The following is a 24,387-nucleotide window of genomic DNA, read 5'->3' on the forward strand; positions in this document are numbered from 1 at the left end:
TTCATAATACCAGTCTCGTTCTGCATATTTTTCAAAATAGAGAGGGATGCAGCTTCGTGGAATAAAACTTTATTAGTAAATTAATTGAATTCCTATGGTGAGGGATAAAATGTCATATCAAAAGCATGGCGTAGCGTAGCTGAAAAGTAGGTGCACAGTCCATGACTACATAGTGTCATGCCTCCCGCACCCCCCTCTGGCTCTTAACATACTTACCTGTCCTGGCGCGCCGCTGCTGCCGCTTCTGCTGGGTCTTCTTCCGGCTCCCGGCGTGCGTGTCCGTCTCTGTGCGCTCCCGGACTGTCCGCGCGCCGCCTGGTCTCCTCTCTTCCTGCCCCTTCGCTGGATCCTGGTTCTCGGCGCCGGCGCGTGCGCACTTCAACTTCCTACTCCAGCGGCACTCCCACAGGCTGGTCTTCGCTCCCTCCGCTCCTCCCCTTCGTGATCCTGGAGGTTTCCTGACCCGGAAGTGCTGCGCTACTCCTTCTATATCAGGTAGCCTCTCCTCCTACTCTTTGCCTGATTGTCATTTGTCCCAGGTCTCCTCTTTGCTCTGTGTCTCCATCATTGTCAGGTTGCTCCGTGTTTCCATCTTTGTCAGGCTGCTCTGTGTCTCCGCCATTGTCCGTCTATCCTGTGCCTGCGCCTTTGTCTTCCAGTCCTGTACTCCCACCATACCCTGTGTGCCCTTTGTCCTCTCTTTATCCTGCTTATTCAGCCTCTTTCCCGCTCCTACTTTCAGTCCCCGAGTATCGGCTTCCGCGGCAATAGTCTCCCTCGGGCCTGCCCCTAATGCTCCCTGTATTGGGGGTGGTCCACCTGGTTAGCTCACCCTTGGGAGGTTCGTTGTCGCGGTACTGTGGGTTAACTCTAGGAGTTTCGGAAGTTCTGACACATAGACGATTGATCAGGCAAGCCGATCTACCCATTTCTTGTGTTATCCACCCTTAATCATGATCATACTATGCTTTTGATATGACATTTTAACCCTCACCATTGTGATTGAATGCATTCACTAAAGGTGCGGTCAGATGGCAGTATAACACGGACGATGATTGGAACTCAATGCTTGGACTGGCCAGCGGCTCTCCCAACCCGAGCGTGATAGCATGTATTTCTATGCGATTGTCAAGATCGGGTTAGGAGAAAAACTGGCCAGTCCATGCACTATGCAATCATCATCAGTGTTATACTGCTGTCTGATTGCACCCTAATAAAGAATGTTTTACTCTACGGACCTGAATCCTTCTCTTTATGCTTATCTACTGCGTACAAGCAAAAATGCTTCTCCATGCTTTGGAACCACATGAGCATTGATGATGGCGGGATTGGTTCTTTCTTTACATTTTTCAAAAGCTCATGTCCTTACACACTGACCAGTTATTGCTGACTCTGTTACCAAGTGTAGTAGTAACAGACTACCACAACACCCCACTACAATATTCCAATACAGCTAATAGTGAATCCTCCCCAAGGACAACATCTGCAAGGAGCTTGTATCTTCTCCCCGTGTTTGCATGGGTTTCCGCCGGGTTCTCCTGTTTTCCTCCCACCGCTTACAAGCGGGTTTGTAAATGAGTTAACCTGGAATATGATCGTGATAACCTTCTCTTAGGATAGGTTGTTAGTATCAGATTGGTGAGGGTTAAGCATCCGGCACCACCACTGATCACCTGTTACCAGCCTGCACATGATCATACAGAAGAAATATAATTATGCTGCACAAATAAGCAGGGCATTGAAAGATATAAGCTGACAAGGCTGCAAGGGATACAAAAGACCATGTGCTCAAGTACTACAACAATAGAAGGTTAGCATTCACAGTGACTGTGATATGCTGAACAATAAATAAAGTGCGAAGAATGAAGAAGTATGACAAGTAATACTCTCAACACATAGCTACCTGAGACATGTAAAGTGCATGGTGCGTAAAGAATCCTGGATTGAAAATATAGTTGGCATGGAACGGTGGGATAAGATGGCCGACGTGTATCGCCACCTACCGTGGCTTCTTCAGGTGCCTAAAGCTCAGCTACAAGTCAAATTATTTAAATAGGTAAATAAATAGAAGAAAAGATGAACCAGCTGTTTGAACTTACTGAGAGCGGCTTTGTGGCATAAGCTGATCAAGTGCGCATGCGTGAAGCGGCAAATCCAGTGCGCACCTGTACATATTAAAGACATGAGCCAGTCATGATAAATTTTGTGCGTGTTGGATCCTTTTTTATCCATCATTTTCTGGAGTGTTGGCCCACCATTTTAAATAAGGAATTAGATGCCAAAGAGGCGGCCCAGAACAATCAGGCACAAGGCATTTTCAGTAGTGCTTCTGTGGAAGAGGATAAAGGTTTGGATGCAGGTTTTCAGAGTATTTCAAGGGAACGCTTTAATTTACATAAATCCCTTACCAGAGTGTGAGGAACATTAAAAGTCTTGAGGAGTATAAGAGGTCTCACCTGATGCCAAGGGGACTCAGGGTGCAAATCTTTCCTGCCTGGGAGACTGATGTCAGGTTTGAACAGACATGGGAGGCAGGTTTAGTTAAATGTTCATTCATTATGGACATTCCCATTGAGCATAATCGCTCTCTTTTGGTCAAGATTAAGGAGGACATCAAAACGTGAATCCAAACTAAATGCCTTTGATAACAACTTGGTTATTTCCTTCTAACAAAAACTCAAAACCACCATTGACCAATATGAGAAGGATATTGGTGGGGTAAACACAAATTGTACATAGATAAAATCACACTATTAAAAAAAAGTGCTTATAAATTGATTCATCAAGGCAACAGGAGGTCAAATGCAATGGATTCCAACATCAGGCATACATATGGTCAACGTGAACTGTCGTCGAGTGACTTTTTATCCTCAGAACCAAGGGATGTGGAAGATGTCACAGGAGGGGCAGATGCAAAAACTCAAGCCATGAGAAAGAGAGGGGTCAGGGACTGGTCACCAGCCTACAAAAGGAATACCAGACGGAACAAGAAGCGCTAACCTCTACCACCTCTTCATGAGCCTACAGATTATCAATTTGTCTTCACATGTATTTTCTCATATGCAGAAATATATTTTAGCTTGTGCCCTCTCCTCGCCTATGAATAATCTGCACAAATTCACACTTGTCAAAGGTCTTTATCTTTTTTGTAGGTAACCTTCAAATTACTTTATCACCAGCCGACTATCATTGATGACCTACGGTGAGAGACAGGTTTTCCAGGATTAAATTGAGTTATTACAGGAGAACGAGAAACCTGAGGTCAGAAAGAGGTTTAGGGGCAGATTGCCTTAACAGTCACCTTTCTTTTCACTATTTCCGGTAACTCAAATTTTCTTTGATACTGTATACAGAGATATTCAAAATCTTAAATTGGATTTTAACAAAAATAATACTATCAATCGGAATGAAGTGATAGCAATATGTGAATTAACCCCTTTGCGACCTTGGGTTTTCCGTTTTTGAGTTTCCATTTTTTGCTCTCCTTCTTCCCGGAGCCATAACGTTCTTATTTTTCCATTAACCCCTTAATCCCGTATGATGTACTATCCCGTCAAGGTGACCTGGGACTTAATTCCGGGTGACGGGATAGTACGTCATACGCGATCGGCCGCGCTCACGGGGGGAGCGCGGCCGATCGCGGCCGGGTGTCAGCTGCCTATCGCAGCTGACATCCGGCACTATGTGCCAGGAGCGGTCACGGACCGCCCCCGCCACATTAACCCCCGGCACACCGCAATCAAACATGATCGCAGTGTACCGGCAGTATAGGAAAGCATCGCGCAGGGAGGGGGCTCCCTGCGGGCTTCCCTGAGACCCCCGGAGCAACGCGATGTGATCGCGTTGCTGCGAGGGTCTCCTACCTCCTTCCTGGCTGCAGGTCCCGGATCCAAGATGGCCGCGGCATCCGGGTCCTGCAGGGAAGGAGGCGGCTTACCGAGTGTCTGCTCAGAGCAGACGCTGGTAAGCCTGCACCGATGTAAGTGAGATCGGTGATCTGATAGAGTGCTGTGCACACTATCAGATCATCGATCTGTAATGTCCCCCCCCCTGGGACAAAGTAAAAAAAAAATTTTTCCACATGTGTAAAAAAAAAAAAAAAAAAATTCCTAAATAAATAATAAAAAAAATATATATATTATTCCCATAAATACATTTCTTTATCTAAATAAAAAAAACAAAACAATAAAAGTACACATATTTAGTATCGCCGCGTCCGTAACGACCCAACCTATAAAACTGCCTCACTAGTTAACCCCTTCAGTAAACACCGTAAGAAAAAAAAAAAAAAAGAGGCAAAAAACAACGCTTTATTACCATACCGCCGAACAAAAAGTGGAATAACACACGATCAAAAAGACTGATATAAATATCCATGGTACCGCTGAAAACGTCATCTTGTCCCGCAAAAAACAAGCCGCCATACAGCATCATCAGCAAAAAAATAAAAAAGTTATAGTCCTGAGAATAAAGCGATACCAAAATAATTATTTTTTCTATAAAATAGTTTTTATCGTATAAAAGCGCCAAAACATAAAAAAATGATATAAATGAGATATCGCTGTAATCGTACTGACCCGACGAATAAAACTGCTTTATCAATTTTACCAAACACGGAACGGTATAAACGCCTCTCCCAAAAGAAATTCATGAATAGCAGGTTTTTGGTCATTCTGCCTCACAAAAATCGGAATAAAAAGTGATCAAAAACGGTCACGTGTCCGAAAATGTTACCAATAAAAACGTCAACTCCTCCCGCAAAAAACAAGACCTCACATGACTCTGTGGAGCAAATTGTGGAAAAATTATAGGTCTCAAAATGTGGAGACGCAAAAACTTTTTTGCTATAAAAAGCGTCGCTGGTTTCACACTTGCGTTTTTGTCTGCAGCGTTTTTTGCACAAAAAAACGCATGCGTTTTTTCCCTATATTTAACATTGAAAACGCATGCGTTTTTTTGTACGGGTTTGGTCGCGTTTTCAAACGCATGCGTTTTTTTTCTGCATGCATTCATTTTCAGAAATACAACCTGCAGTATTTTCTTGCGTTTTTAAGCACATGCGTTTGCGTTAAAAACGCATGCGTTTTTATCGGAAAAAAAACAGAAAACACACTGAAAAGCCACCCACCACCATCAAGGTGATAAAGAGATCCAAACCCTAACCCTAACTCTACCCCTAACCTCACCCCTAACCGTTTAATGAACATTTTCTGACAGTCATAGTGCCACGTATTTCAGTGCCACGTATTTCAGTGCCACGTATTTCAGTGCCACGTATTTCAGTGCCACGTGTTTCAGTGCCACGTATTTAAGTGCCACGTATCACGTATTTCAGTGCCACGTATCACGTATTTCAGTGCCACATATTTTAGTGCCACGTATTTAAGTACCACGTATTTCAGTTGCACGTATTTCAGTGCCACGTATTTCAGTGCCACGTATTTCAGTGCCACGTATTTCAGTGCCACGTATCACGTATTTCAGTGCCACGTGTTTCAGTGCCACGTATTTAAGTGCCACGTATCACGTATTTCTGTGCCATGTGTTTCAGTGCCACGTATTTAAGTGCCACGTATCACGTATTTCAGTGCCACGTATCACGTATTTCAGTGCCACATATTTAAGTGCCACGTATTTCAGTGCCACGTATTTCAGCGCCACGTATTTCAGTGCCACGTATCACGTATTTCAGTGCCACGTGTTTCAGTGCCACGTATTTAAGTGCCACGTATCACGTATTTCAGTGCCACGTATTTCAGTGCCACGTATTTCAGTGCCACGTATTTCAGTGCCACGTATTTCAGTCACGTTTAGGGGTAGGGGTAGGGTTAGGGCTAGGGTTAGGGCTAGGGTTGGAGGTAAAGTTAGGGTTAGGGTTGGGGCTAAAGTTAGGGTTGGGGCTAGGGTTAGGGTTTGGATTACATTTACGGTTTGGATTAGGGTTGGGATTAGAATTATAGGTGTGTCAGGGCTAGGGGTGTGGTTAGGGTTACCGTTGGGATTAGGGTTAGGGGTGTGTTTGGGTTAGGGTTTCAGGTAGAATTGGGGAGTTTCCACTGTCCAGGCACATCACGGGCTCTCCAAGCGCGACATGGCGTCCAATCTCAATTCCAGCCAATTCTGCGTTGAAAAAGTAAAACAGTGCTCCTTCCCTTCCGAGCTCTCCCGTGCGCCCAAAAAGGGGGTTTACCCCAACATATGTGTTATCAGCGTACTCGGGACAAATTGAACAACTTCTGGGGTCTGTTGTGGATTCTGTTTGTGGGCTCCCTCTGGTGGTTACTGCTGGTACTGGGTGACTTTGGTGGGTTGCGGCCTTTGGTTTCCACCTGTCCATCAGAGGCTGGGTGGTTCCTATTTTACCTGGCCTTTCTGTCATTCCCTTGCCGGCTATCAATGTATTCAGATGTGCTCTGTTTGGTTCCTGCCTACCTGCTCCCAGATCTTTCAGGATAAGCTAAGTGCTGATTTTCAGTTGTTGGTTTTTTTGTCCAGCTTGCTTATTATGTCTCTATGCTAGCTGGTAGCTCTAGTGGACTGAGGTTCTCCCCATGTGCCATGAGTTGGCACATGGGTTCTTGTAATCTCAGGATGGTTTTTTTGATTAGGGTTTTTTGCTGACCGCTCAGACCCCTTTTGTATCGTTCTGCTTTCTAGTTTACAGCGGGCCTCAATTTGCTGAACCTATATATATCATCTCTATGTGTGTGCCTTCCTCTCATTTCACCGTCAATACATGTGGGGGGCAACTATACCTTTTGGGGTTCATTCCTCTGGAGGCAAGTGAGGTCTTTATTTTCTCTGCAGTACTAGTTAGCTCTTAGGCTGGTGCGTGGCGTCTAGAACCAACGTAGGTACGCTCCCTGGCTATCTCTAGTTGCGTTTGTCAGGCGTAGGGCAGCGGTCAGCCCAGGTTCCATCACCCTAGAGCTCGTCCGATATTTTGTATTACTTTGCTTGTCCCTTGCTATCCCTAGCCATTGGGATTCATGACAGTATAGCCGGCCCACAAAGTGTTAATTGTTTGGGCTGAAGCAGGAGAAAAAGAAGTGTTTAAGGGAAATTTTTTTTTTTTTTTCCTTCAGAGTTTTGCTGCCTAGCCCTTAATTGCTGTCTAGCTGCTTCTTACCTCCTCTTAACCCTTGAATGGCTCTGATATTAGCTGTTTAACATGGATGTCCAGAGTTTGGCTTCCAGCCTGAGTAATCTCGCGGCAAAAGTTCAAAACATACAGGATTTTGTTGTTCACACTTCCATGTCTGAACCTAGAATTCCTATTCCAGAGTTCTTTTCTGGAGATAGATCTACCTTCCTGAATTTCAGGAACAATTGTAAATTGTTTCTTTCTTTAAAATCTCGCTCCTCTGGAGACCCTGCTCAACAGGTTAAGATTGTAATATCTTTCCTGCGGGGCGACCCTCAGAATTGGGCATTTGCATTGGCACCAGGGGATCCTGCATTGCTCAATGTGGATTCATTTTTTCTGGCATTGGGATTGCTCTATGAGGAACCCAACCTGGAGATTCAGGCTGAAAAGGCTTTATTAGCCCTCTCTCAGGGGCATGATGAAGCGGAAATATATTGTCAAAAATTTCGGAAATGGTCGGTGCTTACTCAGTGGAATGAGTGCGCCCTGGCTGCAAACTTCAGAAATGGTCTTTCCGAGGCCATTAAGGATATTATGGTGGGGTTCCCTACGCCTACAGGTCTGAATGAGTCGATGGCTATGGCCATTCAGATTGATCGGCGTTTACGGGAGCGCAAACCCGTGCACCAGTTGGCGGTGTCTTCTGAACAGGCACCTGAGACTATGCAATGTGATAGAATTCAGTCCAGAAGTGAACGGCAAAATTATAGGCGGAAAAATGGATTGTGTTTTTATTGTGGTGATTCAGCTCATGTTATATCAGCATGCTCTAAACGCACAAAAAGGGTTGATAAATCTTTTGCCATTGGTACTCTGCAGCCTAAGTTCATTTTGTCTGTGACTCTGATTTTTTCACTGTCTTCCATTTCCGTCGATGCCTATGTGGATTCAGGCGCTGCCCTGAGTCTTATGGATTGGTCATTTGCTAAACGCTGCGGTTTTAGTCTGGAGCCTCTGGAAGTTCCTATCCCTCTGAAGGGAATTGACTCTACACCATTGGCTATGAATAAGCTGCAGTATTGGACACAAGTGACCATGCGCATGACTCCCGTTCATCAGGAGGTGATTCGCTTCCTTGTACTGTATAATTTACATGATGTACTAGTGCTTGGTCTGCCATGGTTACAAACTCATAATCCTGTCCTGGACTGGAAAACAATGTCTGTGTTAAGCTGGGGATGTCAGGGGGTTCATGATGATGCACCTCCGATTTCAATCGCTTCATCTACTCCTTCTGAGATCCCTGTGTTTTTGTCTGACTATAGGGATGTTTTTGAGGAGCCTAAGCTCAATTCGCTCCCTCCTCATAGAGAGTGTGACTGTGCTATAGAATTGATTCCTGGCAGTAAGTTCCCTAAGGGTCGTTTATTTAATCTGTCACTGCCAGAGCATACTGCTATGCGGAATTATATTAAGGAGTCCTTGGAAAAGGGACATATTCGTCCATCTTCGTCCCCTCTGGGAGCAGGTTTTTTTTTCGTGGCCAAAAAAGATGGTTCCCTGAGGCCTTGTATAGATTATCGCTTTCTGAATAAGATTACAGTCAAATATCAGTATCCACTGCCATTATTGACTGATTTGTTTGCTCGCATTAAGGGGGCTAGGTGGTTCACTAAGATAGATCTTCGCGGTGCGTATAATCTGGTGCGGATAAAACAGGGTGACGAGTGGAAAACCGCATTTAATACGCCTGAGGGCCATTTTGAGTATTTGGTAATGCCTTTTGGACTCTCCAATGCTCCGTCAGTCTTTCAGTCCTTTATGCACAATATTTTCCGTGAATATCTGGATAAGTTTATGATTGTGTATTTGGATGATATTTTGGTGTTTTCTGATGACTGGGAGTCTCATGTTTTACAGGTCAGGAAGGTGTTTCAGGTTCTGCGGGCCAATTCTCTGTTTGTGAAGGGCTCAAAGTGTCTCTTCGGAGTCCAGAAGATTTCTTTTTTGGGGTACATTTTTTCTCCTTCTACTATTGAGATGGATCCCGTCAAGGTTCAGGCGATTTGTGACTGGACACAACCTACATCTGTTAAGAGCCTTCAGAAGTTCTTGGGGTTTGCTAATTTTTATCGTCGGTTCATTGCTAATTTTTCCAGTATTGTTAAACCTTTGACTGATTTGACTAAAAAGGGTGCTGATGTTGCTGATTGGTCTCCTGCGGCCGTGGAGGCCTTTCGGGAACTTAAGCGCCGGTTTTCTTCTGCTCCTGTGTTGTGTCAACCAGATGTTTCACTTCCTTTTCAGGTTGAGGTTGATGCTTCCGAGATTGGAGCGGGGGCGGTTTTGTCACAGAGAAGTTCTAATGGCTCGGTGATGAAGCCATGTGCATTCTTCTCTAGAAAATTCTCGCCCGCCGAGCGCAATTATGATGTGGGTAATCGGGAGCTTTTGGCCATGAAGTGGGCATTTGAGGAGTGGCGTCATTGGCTTGAGGGTGCTAAACATCGTGTGGTGGTCTTGACTGATCACAAGAATCTCATTTACCTTGAGTCTGCCAGGCGTTTGAATCCTAGACAGGCTCGTTGGTCGTTGTTTTTTTCTCGTTTCAATTTCGTGGTTTCATACCTGCCAGGTTCTAAGAATGTGAAGGCAGATGCTCTTTCCAGGAGTTTTGTGCCTGACTCTCCTGGAGACTCTGGGCCTACTGGTATCCTTAGGGATGGGGTAATATTGTCCGCCGTATCCCCAGACTTGCGACGTGCATTGCAGGAGTTTCAGGTGGATAAACCGGATCGTTGTCCGCCAGAAAGACTGTTTGTTCCGGATGAATGGACCAGTAGAGTCATCTCCGAGGTCCATTCTTCTGTGTTGGCTGGTCATCCTGGAATATTTGGTACTAGAGACTTGGTGGCCAGGTCTTTTTGGTGGCCTTCCTTGTCTAGGGATGTGCGTACCTTTGTGCAGTCTTGTGAAGTGTGTGCTCGAGCTAAGCCTTGCTGTTCTCGGGCCAGTGGGTTGTTGTTATTCTTGCCCATCCCGAAGAGGCCTTGGACGCACATTTCCATGGATTTTATTTCTGATCTTCCGGTTTCACAGAAAATGTCCGTTATCTGGGTTGTGTGTGACCGCTTTTCTAAGATGGTTCATTTGGTGCCCTTGCCTAAGTTGCCTTCCTCCTCTGAGTTGGTCCCTTTATTTTTTCAGAACGTGGTTCGTTTGCATGGGATTCCGGAGAATATCGTTTCTGACAGGGGATCCCAGTTTGTGTCTAGATTTTGGCGGACGTTTTGTGCCAAGATGGGCATTGATTTGTCTTTCTCGTCTGCATTCCATCCTCAGACGAATGGCCAGACGGAGCGAACTAATCAGACCTTGGAAACTTATTTGAGGTGTTTTGTTTCTGCTGATCAAGATGACTGGGTTGCTTTTTTGCCACTGGCCGAATTTGCTCTTAATAATCGGGCTAGTTCTGCCACGTTGGTCTCTCCTTTTTTTTGTAATTCGGGGTTTCATCCTCGTTTTTCCTCTGGTCAGGTGGAGTCTTCGGATTGTCCTGGAGTGGACGTGGTGGTGGACAGGCTACATCAGATTTGGAATCAGGTGGTGGACAATTTGAAGTTATCTCAGGAGAAGACTCAGCAGTTTGCTAATCGCCGTCGCCGCGTGGGTCCCCGACTTCTTGTTGGGGATTTGGTGTGGTTGTCTTCTCGTTTTGTCCCTATGAAGGTCTCTTCTCCTAAGTTCAAGCCTCGGTTCATCGGTCCTTATAGGATCTCGGAGATTCTTAACCCTGTATCTTTTCGTTTGGATCTCCCAGCATCGTTTGCTATTCATAATGTGTTCCATCGGTCGTTGTTGCGGAGGTATGAGGTGCCCGTTGTTCCTTCGGTTGAGCCTCCTGCTCCGGTGCTGGTGGAGGGAGAATTGGAGTATGTTGTTGAGAAGATCTTGGATTCTCGTGTTTCCAGACGCAAACTCCAGTATTTGGTTAAGTGGAAGGGTTATGGTCAGGAGGATAATTCCTGGGTGGTCGCCTCCGATGTTCATGCGACTGATTTGGTCCGCGCCTTCCATAGAGCTCACCCTGATCACCCTGGGGGTTCTCGTGAGGGTTCGGTGACCCCTCCTCAAGGGGGGGGTACTGTTGTGGATTCTGTTTGTGGGCTCCCTCTGGTGGTTACTGCTGGTACTGGGTGACTTTGGTGGGTTGCGGCCTTTGGTTTCCACCTGTCCATCAGAGGCTGGGTGGTTCCTATTTTACCTGGCCTTTCTGTCATTCCCTTGCCGGCTATCAATGTATTCAGATGTGCTCTGTTTGGTTCCTGCCTACCTGCTCCCAGATCTTTCAGGATAAGCTAAGTGCTGATTTTCAGTTGTTGGTTTTTTTGTCCAGCTTGCTTATTATGTCTCTATGCTAGCTGGTAGCTCTAGTGGACTGAGGTTCTCCCCATGTGCCATGAGTTGGCACATGGGTTCTTGTAATCTCAGGATGGTTTTTTTGATTAGGGTTTTTTGCTGACCGCTCAGACCCCTTTTGTATCGTTCTGCTTTCTAGTTTACAGCGGGCCTCAATTTGCTGAACCTATATATATCATCTCTATGTGTGTGCCTTCCTCTCATTTCACCGTCAATACATGTGGGGGGCAACTATACCTTTTGGGGTTCATTCCTCTGGAGGCAAGTGAGGTCTTTATTTTCTCTGCAGTACTAGTTAGCTCTTAGGCTGGTGCGTGGCGTCTAGAACCAACGTAGGCACGCTCCCTGGCTATCTCTAGTTGCGTTTGTCAGGCGTAGGGCAGCGGTCAGCCCAGGTCAGGTTCCATCACCCTAGAGCTCGTCCGATATTTTGTATTACTTTGCTTGTCCCTTGCTATCCCTAGCCATTGGGATTCATGACAGGGGTCCAAGTTCTCTTGTTATCCTTAGGAAAATAAAAATTTGGGGGGCTAAAAATCATTTTTGTGGGAAAAAAAAGGTTATAAACTGTAGTGAAACACTTGGGGGTTCAAAGTTCTCACAACACATCTAGATAAGTTCCTTGGGAGGTCTAGTTTCCAATATGGGGTCACTTGTGGGGGGTTTGTACTGTTTGGGTACATCAGGGGCTCTGCAAATGCAACGTGACGCCTGCAGACCAATCCATTTAAGGCTGCATTCCAAATGGCGCTCCTTCCCTTCCGAGCTCTGTCATGCACCCAAACAGTGGTTCCCCCCCACATATGGGGTATCAGCGTACTCAGGACAAATTGGACAACAACTTTTGGGGTCTAATTTATCCTGTTACCCTTGTGAAAATACAAAACTGGGGGCTAAAAAATCATTTTTGAGAAAAAAATATATATATATTTTCACGGCTCTGCGTTATAATCTGTAGTGAAACACTTGGGGGTTCAAAGCTCTCAAAACACATCTAGATAAGTTCCTTAGGGGGTCTACTTTCCAAAATGGTGTCACTTGTGGGGGGTTTCAATGTTTAGGCACATCAGGGGCTCTCCAAACGCAACATGGCGTCCCATCTCAATTCCAGTCAATTTTGCATTGAAAAGTCAAATGGCGCTTCTTCCCTTCCAAGCTCTGCCATGCGCCCAAACAATGGTTTACACCCACATATGGGGTATCAGCGTACTCAGGACAAATTGCACAACATTTTTTGGGGTCCAATTTCTTCTCTTACCCTTGGGAAAATAAAAAATTGGGGGCGAAAAGATCATTTTTGTGAAAAAATATGATTTTTTATTTTTACGGCTCTGCATTATAAACTTCTGTGAAGCACTTGGTGGGTCAAAGTGCTCACCACACATCTAGATAAGTTCCTTAGGGGGTCTACTTTCCAAAATGGTGTCACTTGTAGGGAGTTTCAATGTTTAGGCACATCAGGGGCTCTCCAAACGCAACATGGCGTCCCATCTCAATTCCAGTCAATTTTGCATTGAAAAGTGAAATGGCGCTCCTTCCCTTCCAAGCTCTGCCATGCGCCCAAACAATGGTTTACCCCCACATATGGGGTATCAGCGTACTCAGGACAAATTGTACAACAACTTTGGGGGTCCATTTTCTCCTGTTACCCTTGGTAAAATAAAACAAATTGGAGCTGAAATAAATTTTGTGTGAAAAAAAGTTAAATGTTCATTTTTATTTAAACATTCCAAAAATTCCTGTGAAACACCTGAAGGGTTAATAAACTTCTTGAATGTGGTTTTGAGCACCTTGAGGGGTGCAGTTTTTAGAATGGTGTCACACTTGGGTATTTTCTATCATATAGACCCCTCAAAATGACTTCAAATGAGATGTGGTCCCTAAAAAAAAATGGAGTTGTAAAAATGAGAAATTGCTGGTCAACTTTTAACCCTTATAACTCCGTCACAAAAAAAAATTTTGGTTCCAAAATTGTACTGATGTAAAGTAGACATGTGGGAAATGTTACTTATTAAGTATTTTGCGTGACATATGTCTGTGATTTAAGGGCATAAAAATTCAAAGTTGGAAAATTGCGAAATTTTCAAAATTTTCGCCAAATTTCCATTTTTTTCACAAATAAACGCAAGTTATATCGAATAAATTTTACCACTAACATGAAGTACAATATGTCACGAGAAAACAATGTCAGAATCGCCAAGATCCGTCAAAGCGTTCCAGAGTTATAGCCTCATAAAGGGACAGTGGTCAGAATTGTAAAAATTGGCCCGGTCATTAACGTGCAAACCACCCTCGGGGCTTAAGGGGTTAATATGGCCATGTGAGGGCTGTTTTTTTGCCGGACAAGTTGTACTTTTGAACGACACAAATGTGGTGAAATTGCGAAGGAAGTGCAATTTCACAATTGTTTTTTGATAATTTTTTTTACCATATTCTCTAAATGCTAAAACTGACATGCCATTATGTTTCTCCAGGTCATTTCAAGCTCGTAGATAGCAAACATACTGTATATAGGTTCTTTTTTATTGATATGGTAAAAAAAATCCACAGTTTCTTTAAGAAAAAAAAAATAGCCATTTTCCGAGACCCGTAACGTCTCCATTTTTCCGTATCTGGGGCTGGGTGAGGGCTTTATTTTATTTCCATGCCGAGCTGACGTATTTATTGTTAACATTTTTGTGTAGGTACGATGTTTTGATCACCCGTTCTTGCATTTTAATGCAATGTTACTGCGACCAAAAAACGTAATTCTGAAGTTTTGGATTTTTTTTCTCATTACGCCATTTACTGATCGGATAAATTATTTTTATATATTGATAGATCGGGCGATTTTGAACCCAGCAATACCAAATATGTGTATTTTTAATTGTTTTTCTTTTGAATGGGGCGAATGGGGTGTAGTGCAGCGGGGTTGGTGCAGTGCGACATAGTCAGGGACCACAGAAATGTTCAAAGCAAATGTCTTTAAAGGGAACCTGTCACCAGGTTTGGCCGATACCAGTTGCAGCCACCACCTTTAAGGGCTTATCTACAGCATTCTATAATGCTGTCTATCTGCCCCCAACCCGACCTGTAAGAGAAGAAAAATAACTTTTATTATACTCACCTGCGGGGTGGTCCTCTTTTTGGTCCGGCGCCTCCCATCTTCTTGTGATGCCGTCCTCCTGCTTGCTTCATGCTTGCAAATTTCACTGGATTTTATTTGAGGGGGTGTTTAAGACATGTCGCTTTTCCGGAGTCTTTGTTCTACAAACCCCTATATTTCCAGTGGCAGATGACTGACCTGAGTGGGGGTTGATTTTTTGCGGGAGAAGTTAGGGATCTATTGGTAACATTTTGAGGTACATAACATTTTTTGATCAGTTTCAGAATAAAGCTGGGATCACATTCTTGTGTTCTACGCTGAACATTTACGTTGGGGTTTACATGTAAATCTCACAAAAAAGCGATTCAGATGAAACCCCCGATGGCATCGCTCACTATCATGAGGCAAATGGAGACATTTTGGAGTTCATTTGGCATCTGCTCAGGTGGTATCCATCTTTTTAGGCATTCATAAAACTGTGGTCATCCACATTTGTTTACTAAAATGACTGCACATTGTCAGAACAGAGACCAGACGGATAACAAAGTGTTTCCATCTGCCTCATAAGTGAGTGGTTCCATCAGGAATTTCATCTGAATTGCATTTTTTGGGATTTACATGAAAGACCTGACATAAGCGCTCAGCAGAGAGTGCAAGATAAACCTGAACCGAGCCTTATGTAGGCTTGCTAATATGGGTGGACATAAAAATGTTACTTTAATACCCTTTGCAGTCCTATATTCTAAAGAGGTAAACTTAACCAGCAAAATATAATAATCCCCTCACATCAGGAAATGTATATTTTTGAAAACAGCTTATGTCATATTCATGATCAAATCAACAGTGACCTGGTATAAGAGATGGTACATGTTCATATAAAGCAGAAAGAAAATCAATGCTATGCAATTTTAAAAGCAGTCACTAGATGGCAATAGAGTATAAGACATGGGAAAATAGTGACTGTAGTGAAATCCAACTGAATGTGACTGCAATAAGGCCGATCATTAAGCTGTTAAATATTACCTGAGTTTTTGGAGGTGGAAAATGGTGCAGCATATGGAGGAAAAGTGTCACATCCTGCGCCCGACGAGCGCCATTTCGCTTTACAGCTTCTACAACAGAGGGGGGGGGGGGTCCTCTTTAGGATATAGGACTGCAAAGGGTATTAAAGAGACATTTTTATGTCCACCCATATTAGCAAGCCCACATAACTCTCCTATGGGGATACTCTACATGTACAGACATATTTTATAAGAAAAAATTCTATCATCTTTTGTGTCACACCCTGACTTTTTTGGAGGTCCCATATTTTCCATCTTCCTGTCTTTTAACGTTGTTTGATTTTAAAATATTGTTTCAATAAAGGGGGAGAAAAAATTTATTCACCTCCTTATGTGTCACTTCATACCTTATTAGGTAACTCATGTAAGCATCTATGACTGAAGTGCTATTTAATTGCCTACTAAACTTTGGATTATGGGATAAACATTTTTCTTTACTTTAGACTTTTTGATCGCTTTTTATTCAATTTTTTTGTGTGTCAGTATCATGAAAAGGTGACATTTTTGCCATGTTTTTTACAGTGTACGCTATATGGAATAAATAACATTCCGGTTTGGACGCAGTGGTGCCAATTATGTATACTTCTTTTTCTTTTAATGCACATGCTGTGTTTTTAGTGGCGAAATGGCTTTTCGTGATGTGTGCGTTTTTTATACTTTTACATTGCTTATTTTACATTTTTCACTTAGTCTCACTGTGGGACATGTATTATTTTTGCTCTGATCACCAGATGACCTCAAGGTGCCATGTCAATGATCTGCACCCTCAATGACGATTGTGGGGAGGGGAAGTCAGTCCTGCCATAAGGGGGTCTTTAAACCCCTTTTAACCACTTAGATATCGCGATAGCGGTATTTAACCCCTTCATGACCTTGGGATTTTCCGTTTTTCCGTGTTCGTTTTTCGCTCCCCTCCTTCCCAGAGCCATAACTTTTTTATTTTTCCGTCAATATGGCCATGTGAGGGCTTATTTTTTGCGGGACGAGTTGTACTTTTGAACGACATCATTGGTTTTACCATGTTGTGTACTAGAAAACGGGAAAAAAAATTCCAAGTGCGGTGAAATTGCAAAAAAAGTGCAATCCCACACTTGTTTTTTGCTTGGCTTTTTTTGCTAGGTTCACTAAATGCTAAAACTGACCTGCCACTATGATTCTCCAGGTCAGTACGAGTTCATAGACACCTAACATGACTAGGTTATTTTTTATCTAAGTGGTGAAAAAAAATTCCAAACTTTGCTAAAAAAAAAATAAAATTGCGCCATTTTCCGATACTCGTAGCGTCTCCATTTTTCATGATCTGGGGTCGGTTGAGGGCTTATTTTTTGCGTGCTGAGCTGGCGTTTTTAATGATACCATTTCGGTGCAGATACGTTCTTTTGATCGCCCGTTATTGCATTTTAATGCAATGTCACGGCGACCAAAAAAACGTAATTCTGGCATTTTAATTTTTTTTTTGCTACGCCGTTTAGCGATCAGGTTAATGCTTTTTTTATTGATAGATCGGGCGATTCTGAGCGCGGCGATACCAAATATGTGTAGGTTTGATTTTTTTTTTATTTATTTTGATTGGGGCGAAAGGGGGGTGATTTAAACTTTTATATTTCTTTTATTTTTTTTCACATTTTTTTTTACTTTTGCCATGCTTCAATAGCCTCCATAGGAGGCTAGAAGCAGGCACAACGCGATCACCTCTGCTACATAGCAGCGATCTGATGTTCGCTGCTATGTAGCAGAAATTCAGGTGTGCTGTGAGCGCCGACCACAGGGTGGCGCTCACAGCTGCCGGGGATCAGTAACCATAGAGGTCTCAAGAACCTCTATGGTTACTATTCAGAAGCATCGCTGACCTCCGATCATGTGACGGGGGTCGGCGATGCGATCATTTCCGTACTATCCCGTCCGAGGTCAGAAAGGGGTTAAGGGGTAAATCGGCCTTGATCGGTAACAAAAACATCCGGACAGATACTGCAGGGTGTCTGCTGTCACCGTCGGGAAGCGCAAGTCACTTTTTCATCATTGCTGTTAAAACGTGGCGCAGGGGAATGAGGGTATGTGCACACGTTGTGGATTCGCAGCAGGTTTCCCTGAGTTTCCAGTACCATGTAAACCTATGGAAAACAAGATCTGCAGTGCCCATGCTGCAGAAAAAAACACGCGGAAACGTAGCGTTTATTCTGCAGCGGTTTACACCTGCTCCATAATAGGAATCCGCAGGTGTAAAACTGCAGGTGGAATCCGCACAAAATCTGCAAAAAAAACGCAGTAATTCCACAGGTAATCCGCAGTGCGGTTTACCTGCGGATCTACCAAAATCAGTCTGGAAAAATCTGCAGGACTTTCCGCAACATGTGCACGTAGCCTGAGGCCGCCGTTAAAAGGCATATTGGCGGTCATTAAGGGGTGAAAGGGCGGCTAGCAAAATCCAGTCCCTGGGAATCTGCATAACATACACTAGCACTTCTATAGATGGAGGCATTCTTGCTGTGCAGCATTTCTTCCACACCTGCCTGACACATCTATTCCTGGGTCACTGCCTCTTGTCAGGATTCAATGGGTTCAGGAAATTGGTGAACTTGTCCCGGAGGCCTCTAGGATATTTGACAAGTATGTGAATATATTACAGGACAACGGAGGGAGAAGCTGTCCATGAATAGAACTACAACTCCCAGCATGGCACAGCTCTTCTCAGCTGCCCTGCATGAGCCGCTGGGATACATCTGCCCTCACACTCCCAGAGCAGCTTCTTCTCACTGCTGAGCTCCGCCCCCTAATGTCACATGACCTCACCGCAGGCAGCGTCCTCTCCACACGGCTTGCCCAGCTGTCACTGATCACGTGCCGGTGACGTCACCACAGGTCCTGCAGGCAGCAGTATTGAGCAGGTGCGTTCCAGGTGCTGTTCCGGGTATGTATGACTTACTGGTAAAGGACTCTATAGAACTATCTGTCTCCAGAAAGCTTCCCAAATAACTGTGGTCGCCATGGAGCTGCTAAACAACAATAAAACCTGTCTGGGATGCTTCTCACCCCAAACCACAGCAAAGTTACTAGTTAATAAGAGTTTCAGTCTTCTCCCAGACCTGAGGCGTCGGTAGCCATAGATTCAGCACTGTCCCTTATTTCTGAAGGGTTTGCTCCACGTGTTGTAACATATAAGTTACTGTATGGAAACCTCTGTGACTGACAGCCACAGGACAGAACGCGACACCATAAGACGTCATCAGATGTGATGTCACACGTGTCCGACCTCTGGTGAAACCACTGGGGTCATGTGCGTCCACGGGGTCCGCACTATAGATATGCTTCACACAATGATATCGTCTCTTCAGGCCACTTGGCAGATCACATATGAAAGCAACATAAAGAAATGGCAGAAATAATAATAATCTTCATCCCCAGTGACAATGGTCCGCTATATCGCAGTAATATATCAAGTCCACATGGAGGCGCTACTTGTGACATATATTCTCATCACAGGCTGCTTGTGGTGTGTATGACGAGCAGGTGCCATTTGTGTTACACAGCCGGCATCTGCCTGCAACAATAGAATCAGAGCTAGCGCTGATCGCTTTTGTTTAACCTTTTATTGTTCAATAAGATTTTATTTAAGCATATCGGGAAACTTCAAACATGAAAGCCATAGCAATACCGGGAGGGAAGGTCTCCAGCTCAATATTATTCAGGTATATGGCATCCACAGAGGTTTCACATAAGTATTAACATATGCCCACATTAAAGGGAACCTGTCATCAGTTCTTGAGTATTTAAATAGAACCAGTCAGCAGGATTTAGCCCTATAAACTAAAGGCAAGGCCATAATGGCGCTGTGATGCTGATTAATCTGATCCCTGGTGTGAAGGGATCTGCTCAGTCTTCATCTGGTTCTCCTCTCCACAACACCCCCCACCAGCCTCCCCTGCTTCTTGTACAGGTCACTGATTATTCACCTGCCTCCTTTTTAAAATTCCACACCGCCACCATCATTGTGTGGGCGGAGCGTGAGCAGTGGGAGTCGGTGTCCTGTGTGCAGGACTTCAATTAAACAGCACATGCGCAGATCAAGATTTTGGCGCAGTGAAAAATTTGCTAAACCTGAAATCTCGATCTGTGCATGTGCCGCCTCCGGCACCATTTTATTGAAGTCCTGCACACAGGACGCCAACTCACACCGCACACGCAATCATTTTTGCGTGGAATTTTAAAAAGGAGACGGGTCACTGAATAATCAGTGACCTGTACAAGAAGTGGAGGAGACTGGTGGGGGGGCAGTGAACTAGAAGAAGACCCTGCCCCCACATCCTACCCCAAAGCACACATAAGGCTACTTTCACACTAGCGTCGTTTGGAATACGTCGCAACGCGTCGTTTAGGAGAAAAAAAGCATCCTGCAAAGTTGTCTGCAGGATGCATTTTTTCCCCATAGACTTACATTAGCGACGTATAGCCACACGTCGCATCCGTCGTGCGACGGATGCGTCGTGTTTTGGCGGACTGTCAGCACAAAAAACCGTTACATGTAACTTTTTTTGTGCGTCGCCTCCACCATTTCCGACCGCGCATAGGCGGCCGGAACTCCGCCCCCTCCTCCCCGGACATTACAATGGGGCAGCGGATGCGTTGAAAAACTGCATCCGCTGCCCCCATTGTGCTTTTATTTCACAGCATGCGTCGGTGCGACGGGCCCGTACCGACGCTAGTGTGAAAGTAGCCTTAGACGTCATTTTATGAAAACTTCACAAGGTGAGTATTCAACAGCCAATGATTGGATCCCTTCGCATCAGGTATCAGATTAATCAGTATAATACTCTTTTAGTGCAGCTTACAAATGTGTATAATATGTACAGGCCCCTCTGTATAAGCCCCAAAATACCATTTGAATTTCTTCTGCACTGGACTTTAGGACAATAGGACTTTATTAATGTGGAAATATGAATTTAAAAAAACTATTCCTGGTGATATCTGCATGTGATGTTTGGGTTTCACAATCGATTAAATAGGGAGAATATGTCATTCCAGAGAGGGTGGATCTCTGGACAACTCCACCAGATGTGCAGCATTGTACAAGAAGTCGAGGAGCACCTCCAATAAATATCTGTAACAGAAGAAGCCATCCTATAGAGTTTAGAAGAGATGGTTTTTGGTGGCATTCCGGTGGTTGGTGTCATGATTCTCAATGGCGAGAGAACATAGCCCAGCATATATGAGAACTAGCTCTTGGAAGATGGAAACTATACTGACCATGAACTAAACCTGCCGCACAACTAGAAGTGGCCGGGTAGCATGCCTACGTTTTTTTATCCCTAGATGCCCAGCGCCAGCCGGAGAACTACCTAATCCTAGCAGAGGAAAAGACAGTCCTGGCTCACCTCTAGAGAAATTTTCCCAAAAGGCAGACAGAGGCCCCCACATGTATTGGCGGTGATTTTAGATGAAATGACAAACGTAGTATGAAAATAGGTTTAGCAAAAATCGAGGTCCGCTTACTAGATAGAAAGAAGACAGAAAGGGCACTTTCATGGTCAGCAGAAAACCCTATCAAAACACCATCCAGAAATTACTTTAAGACTCTAGCATTAACTCATAACACCAGAGTGGCAATTTCCGCTCACAAGAGCTTTCCAGACACAGTAACGAAACAGCAGCTGTGAACAGGAACAAAATGCAAAAACACACAAGGACAAAAGTCCAACTTAGCTGGGAGTTGTCTAGTAGCAGGAACATGCACAGAAAGGCTTCTGATTACATTGTTGACCGGCATGAAACTGACAGAGGAGCAAGGTTATATAGCGACTCCCACATCCTGATAGGAGCAGGTGAACAGAGGGGATGATGCACACAAGTACAATTCCACAAGTGGCCACCGGGGGAGCCCAGAATCCAATTTCACAACAGTACCCCCCCCCTCAAGGAGGGGGCACCGAACCCTCACCAGAACCACCAGGGCGATCAGGATGAGCCCTATGAAAGGCACGGACAAGATCGGAGGCATGAACATCAGAGGCAGTGACCCAAGAATTATCCTCCTGACCGTATCCCTTCCATTTGACCAGATACTGGAGTTTCCGTCTGGAAACACGAGAGTCCAAGATCTTTTCCACAACGTACTCCAACTCACCCTCAACCAACACCGGAGCAGGAGGCTCAACGGAAGGCACAGCCGGTACCTCATACCTGCGCAACAATGACCGATGAAACACATTATGAATCGAAAAGGATGCAGGGAGGTCCAAACGGAAGGACACAGGGTTAAGAATCTCCAATATCTTGTACGGGCCGATGAACCGAGGCTTAAACTTAGGAGAAGAAACCCTCATAGGGACAAAACGAGAAGACAACCACACCAAGTCCCCAACACAAAGCCGAGGACCAACACGACGACGGCGGTTGGCAAAAAGCTGAGTCTTCTCCTGGGACAACTTCAAATTGTCCACCACCTGCCCCCAAATCTGATGCAACCTCTCCACCACAGCATCCACTCCAGGACAATCCGAAGATTCCACTTGACCGGAGGAAAATCGAGGATGAAACCCCGAATTACAGAAAAACGGGGACACCAAGGTGGCAGAGCTGGCCCGATTATTGAGGGCGAACTCCGCCAAAGGCAAAAAAGCAACCCAATCATCCTGATCCGCAGACACAAAACACCTCAAATATGTCTCCAAGGTCTGATTAGTCCGCTCGGTCTGGCCATTAGTCTGAGGATGGAAAGCAGACGAAAAAGACAAATCTATGCCCATCCTAGCACAGAATGCCCGCCAAAATCTAGACACGAATTGGGTCCCTCTGTCAGAAACGATATTCTCCGGAATACCATGCAAACGAACAACATTTTGAAAAAACAGAGGAACCAACTCGGAAGAAGAAGGCAACTTAGGCAAGGGAACCAGATGGACCATCTTAGAGAAACGGTCACACACCACCCAGATGACAGACATCTTATGAGAAACAGGCAGATCCGAAATAAAATCCATCGAGATGTGCGTCCAAGGCCTCTTCGGGATAGGCAAGGGTAACAACAATCCACTAGCCCGAGAACAACAAGGCTTGGCCCGAGCACAAACGTCACAAGACTGCACAAAGCCTCGCACATCTCGTGACAGGGAAGGCCACCAGAAGGACCTTGCCACCAAATCCCTGGTACCAAAGATTCCAGGATGACCTGCCAACGCAGAAGAATGAACCTCAGAGATGACTCTACTGGTCCAATCATCAGGAACAAACAGTCTACCAGGTGGGCAACGATCAGGTCTATCCGCCTGAAACTCCTGCAAGGCCCGCCGCAGGTCTGGAGAAACGGCAGACAATATCACTCCATCTTTAAGGATACCTGTGGGCTCAGAATTACCAGGGGAGTCAGGCTCAAAACTCCTAGAAAGGGCATCCGCCTTAACATTCTTAGAACCCGGTAGGTAAGACACCACAAAATTAAACCGAGAGAAAAACAACGACCAGCGCGCCTGTCTAGGATTCAGGCGCCTGGCAGACTCAAGGTAAATTAAATTTTTGTGGTCAGTCAATACCACCACCTGATGTCTGGCCCCCTCAAGCCAGTGACGCCACTCCTCAAAAGCCCACTTCATGGCCAAAAGCTCCCGATTCCCAATATCATAATTCCGCTCGGCGGGCGAAAATTTACGGGAAAAAAAAGCACAAGGTCTCATCACGGAGCAGTCGGAACTTCTCTGCGACAACACCGCCCCAGCTCCGATTTCAGAAGCGTCGACCTCAACCTGAAAAGGAAGAGCAACATCAGGCTGACGCAACACTGGGGCGGAAGAAAAGCGGCGCTTGAGCTCCCGAAAGGCCTCCACAGCATCAGGGGACCAATCAGCAACATCAGCACCCTTCTTAGTCAAATCAGTCAATGGTTTTACAACATCAGAAAAACCAGCAATAAATCGACGATAAAAGTTAGCAAAGCCCAAAAATTTCTGAAGACTCTTAAGAGAAGAGGGTTGCGTCCAATCACCAATAGCCTGAACCTTGACAGGATCCATCTCGATGGAAGAGGGGGAAAAAATGTATCCCAAGAAGGAAATCTTTTGAACCCCAAAAACACACTTAGAACCCTTCACACACAAGGAATTAGACCGCAAAACCTGAAAAACCCTCCTGACCTGCTGGACATGAGAGTCCCAGTCATCCGAAAAAATCAGAATATCATCCAGATACACAATCATAAATTTGTCCAAATAATCGCGGAAAATGTCATGCATAAAGGACTGGAAGACTGAAGGGGCATTTGAAAGACCAAAAGGCATCACCAAATACTCAAAATGGCCCTCGGGCGTATTAAATGCGGTTTTCCACTCATCCCCCTGCTTGATTCGCACCAAATTATACGCCCCACGGAGATCAATCTTAGAGAACCACTTGGCCCCCTTTATACGAGCAAACAAATCAGTAAGCAGTGGTAACAGATATTGATATTTAACCGTGATTTTATTCAAAAGTCGATAATCAATACACGGCCTCAAAGAGCCGTCTTTCTTAGACACAAAGAAAAAACCGGCTCCTAAGGGAGATGACGAAGGACGAATATGTCCCTTTTCCAAGGACTCCTTTATATATTCTCGCATAGCCGCGTGTTCAGGCACAGACAGATTAAATAAACGACCCTTAGGGTATTTACTACCCGGGATCAAGTCTATGGCACAATCGCACTCCCGGTGCGGAGGTAGTGAACCAACCTTGGGTTCTTCAAAAACGTCACGAAAGTCAGACAAGAATTC

The 24,387-nt window shown here is 44.8% G+C and overlaps 1 protein-coding gene across 5 annotated transcripts in view; it reads left to right on the forward strand.

Annotated features, from left to right (window-relative positions):
- The first annotated feature begins 18,281 nt into the window (after positions 1 to 18,281).
- LOC143765012 (uncharacterized) overlaps positions 18,282 to 24,387 on the forward strand; it is a 47,644-nt gene continuing 41,538 nt past the window's right edge. Inside the window, exon 1 of one of the 5 annotated variants that reach the window (XM_077251224.1) lies at positions 18,282 to 18,560. The gene's annotated coding sequence lies outside the window, so the exon portion shown is untranslated. The remainder of the gene's footprint in view (positions 18,561 to 24,387) is intronic. The other 4 variants (XM_077251223.1, XM_077251220.1, XM_077251218.1 and 1 more) reach the window with 4 other exon arrangements.

The sequence above is a fragment of the Ranitomeya variabilis genome, chromosome 4, assembly GCF_051348905.1.
Source record: "Ranitomeya variabilis isolate aRanVar5 chromosome 4, aRanVar5.hap1, whole genome shotgun sequence".
Taxonomy (NCBI): domain Eukaryota; kingdom Metazoa; phylum Chordata; class Amphibia; order Anura; family Dendrobatidae; genus Ranitomeya; species Ranitomeya variabilis.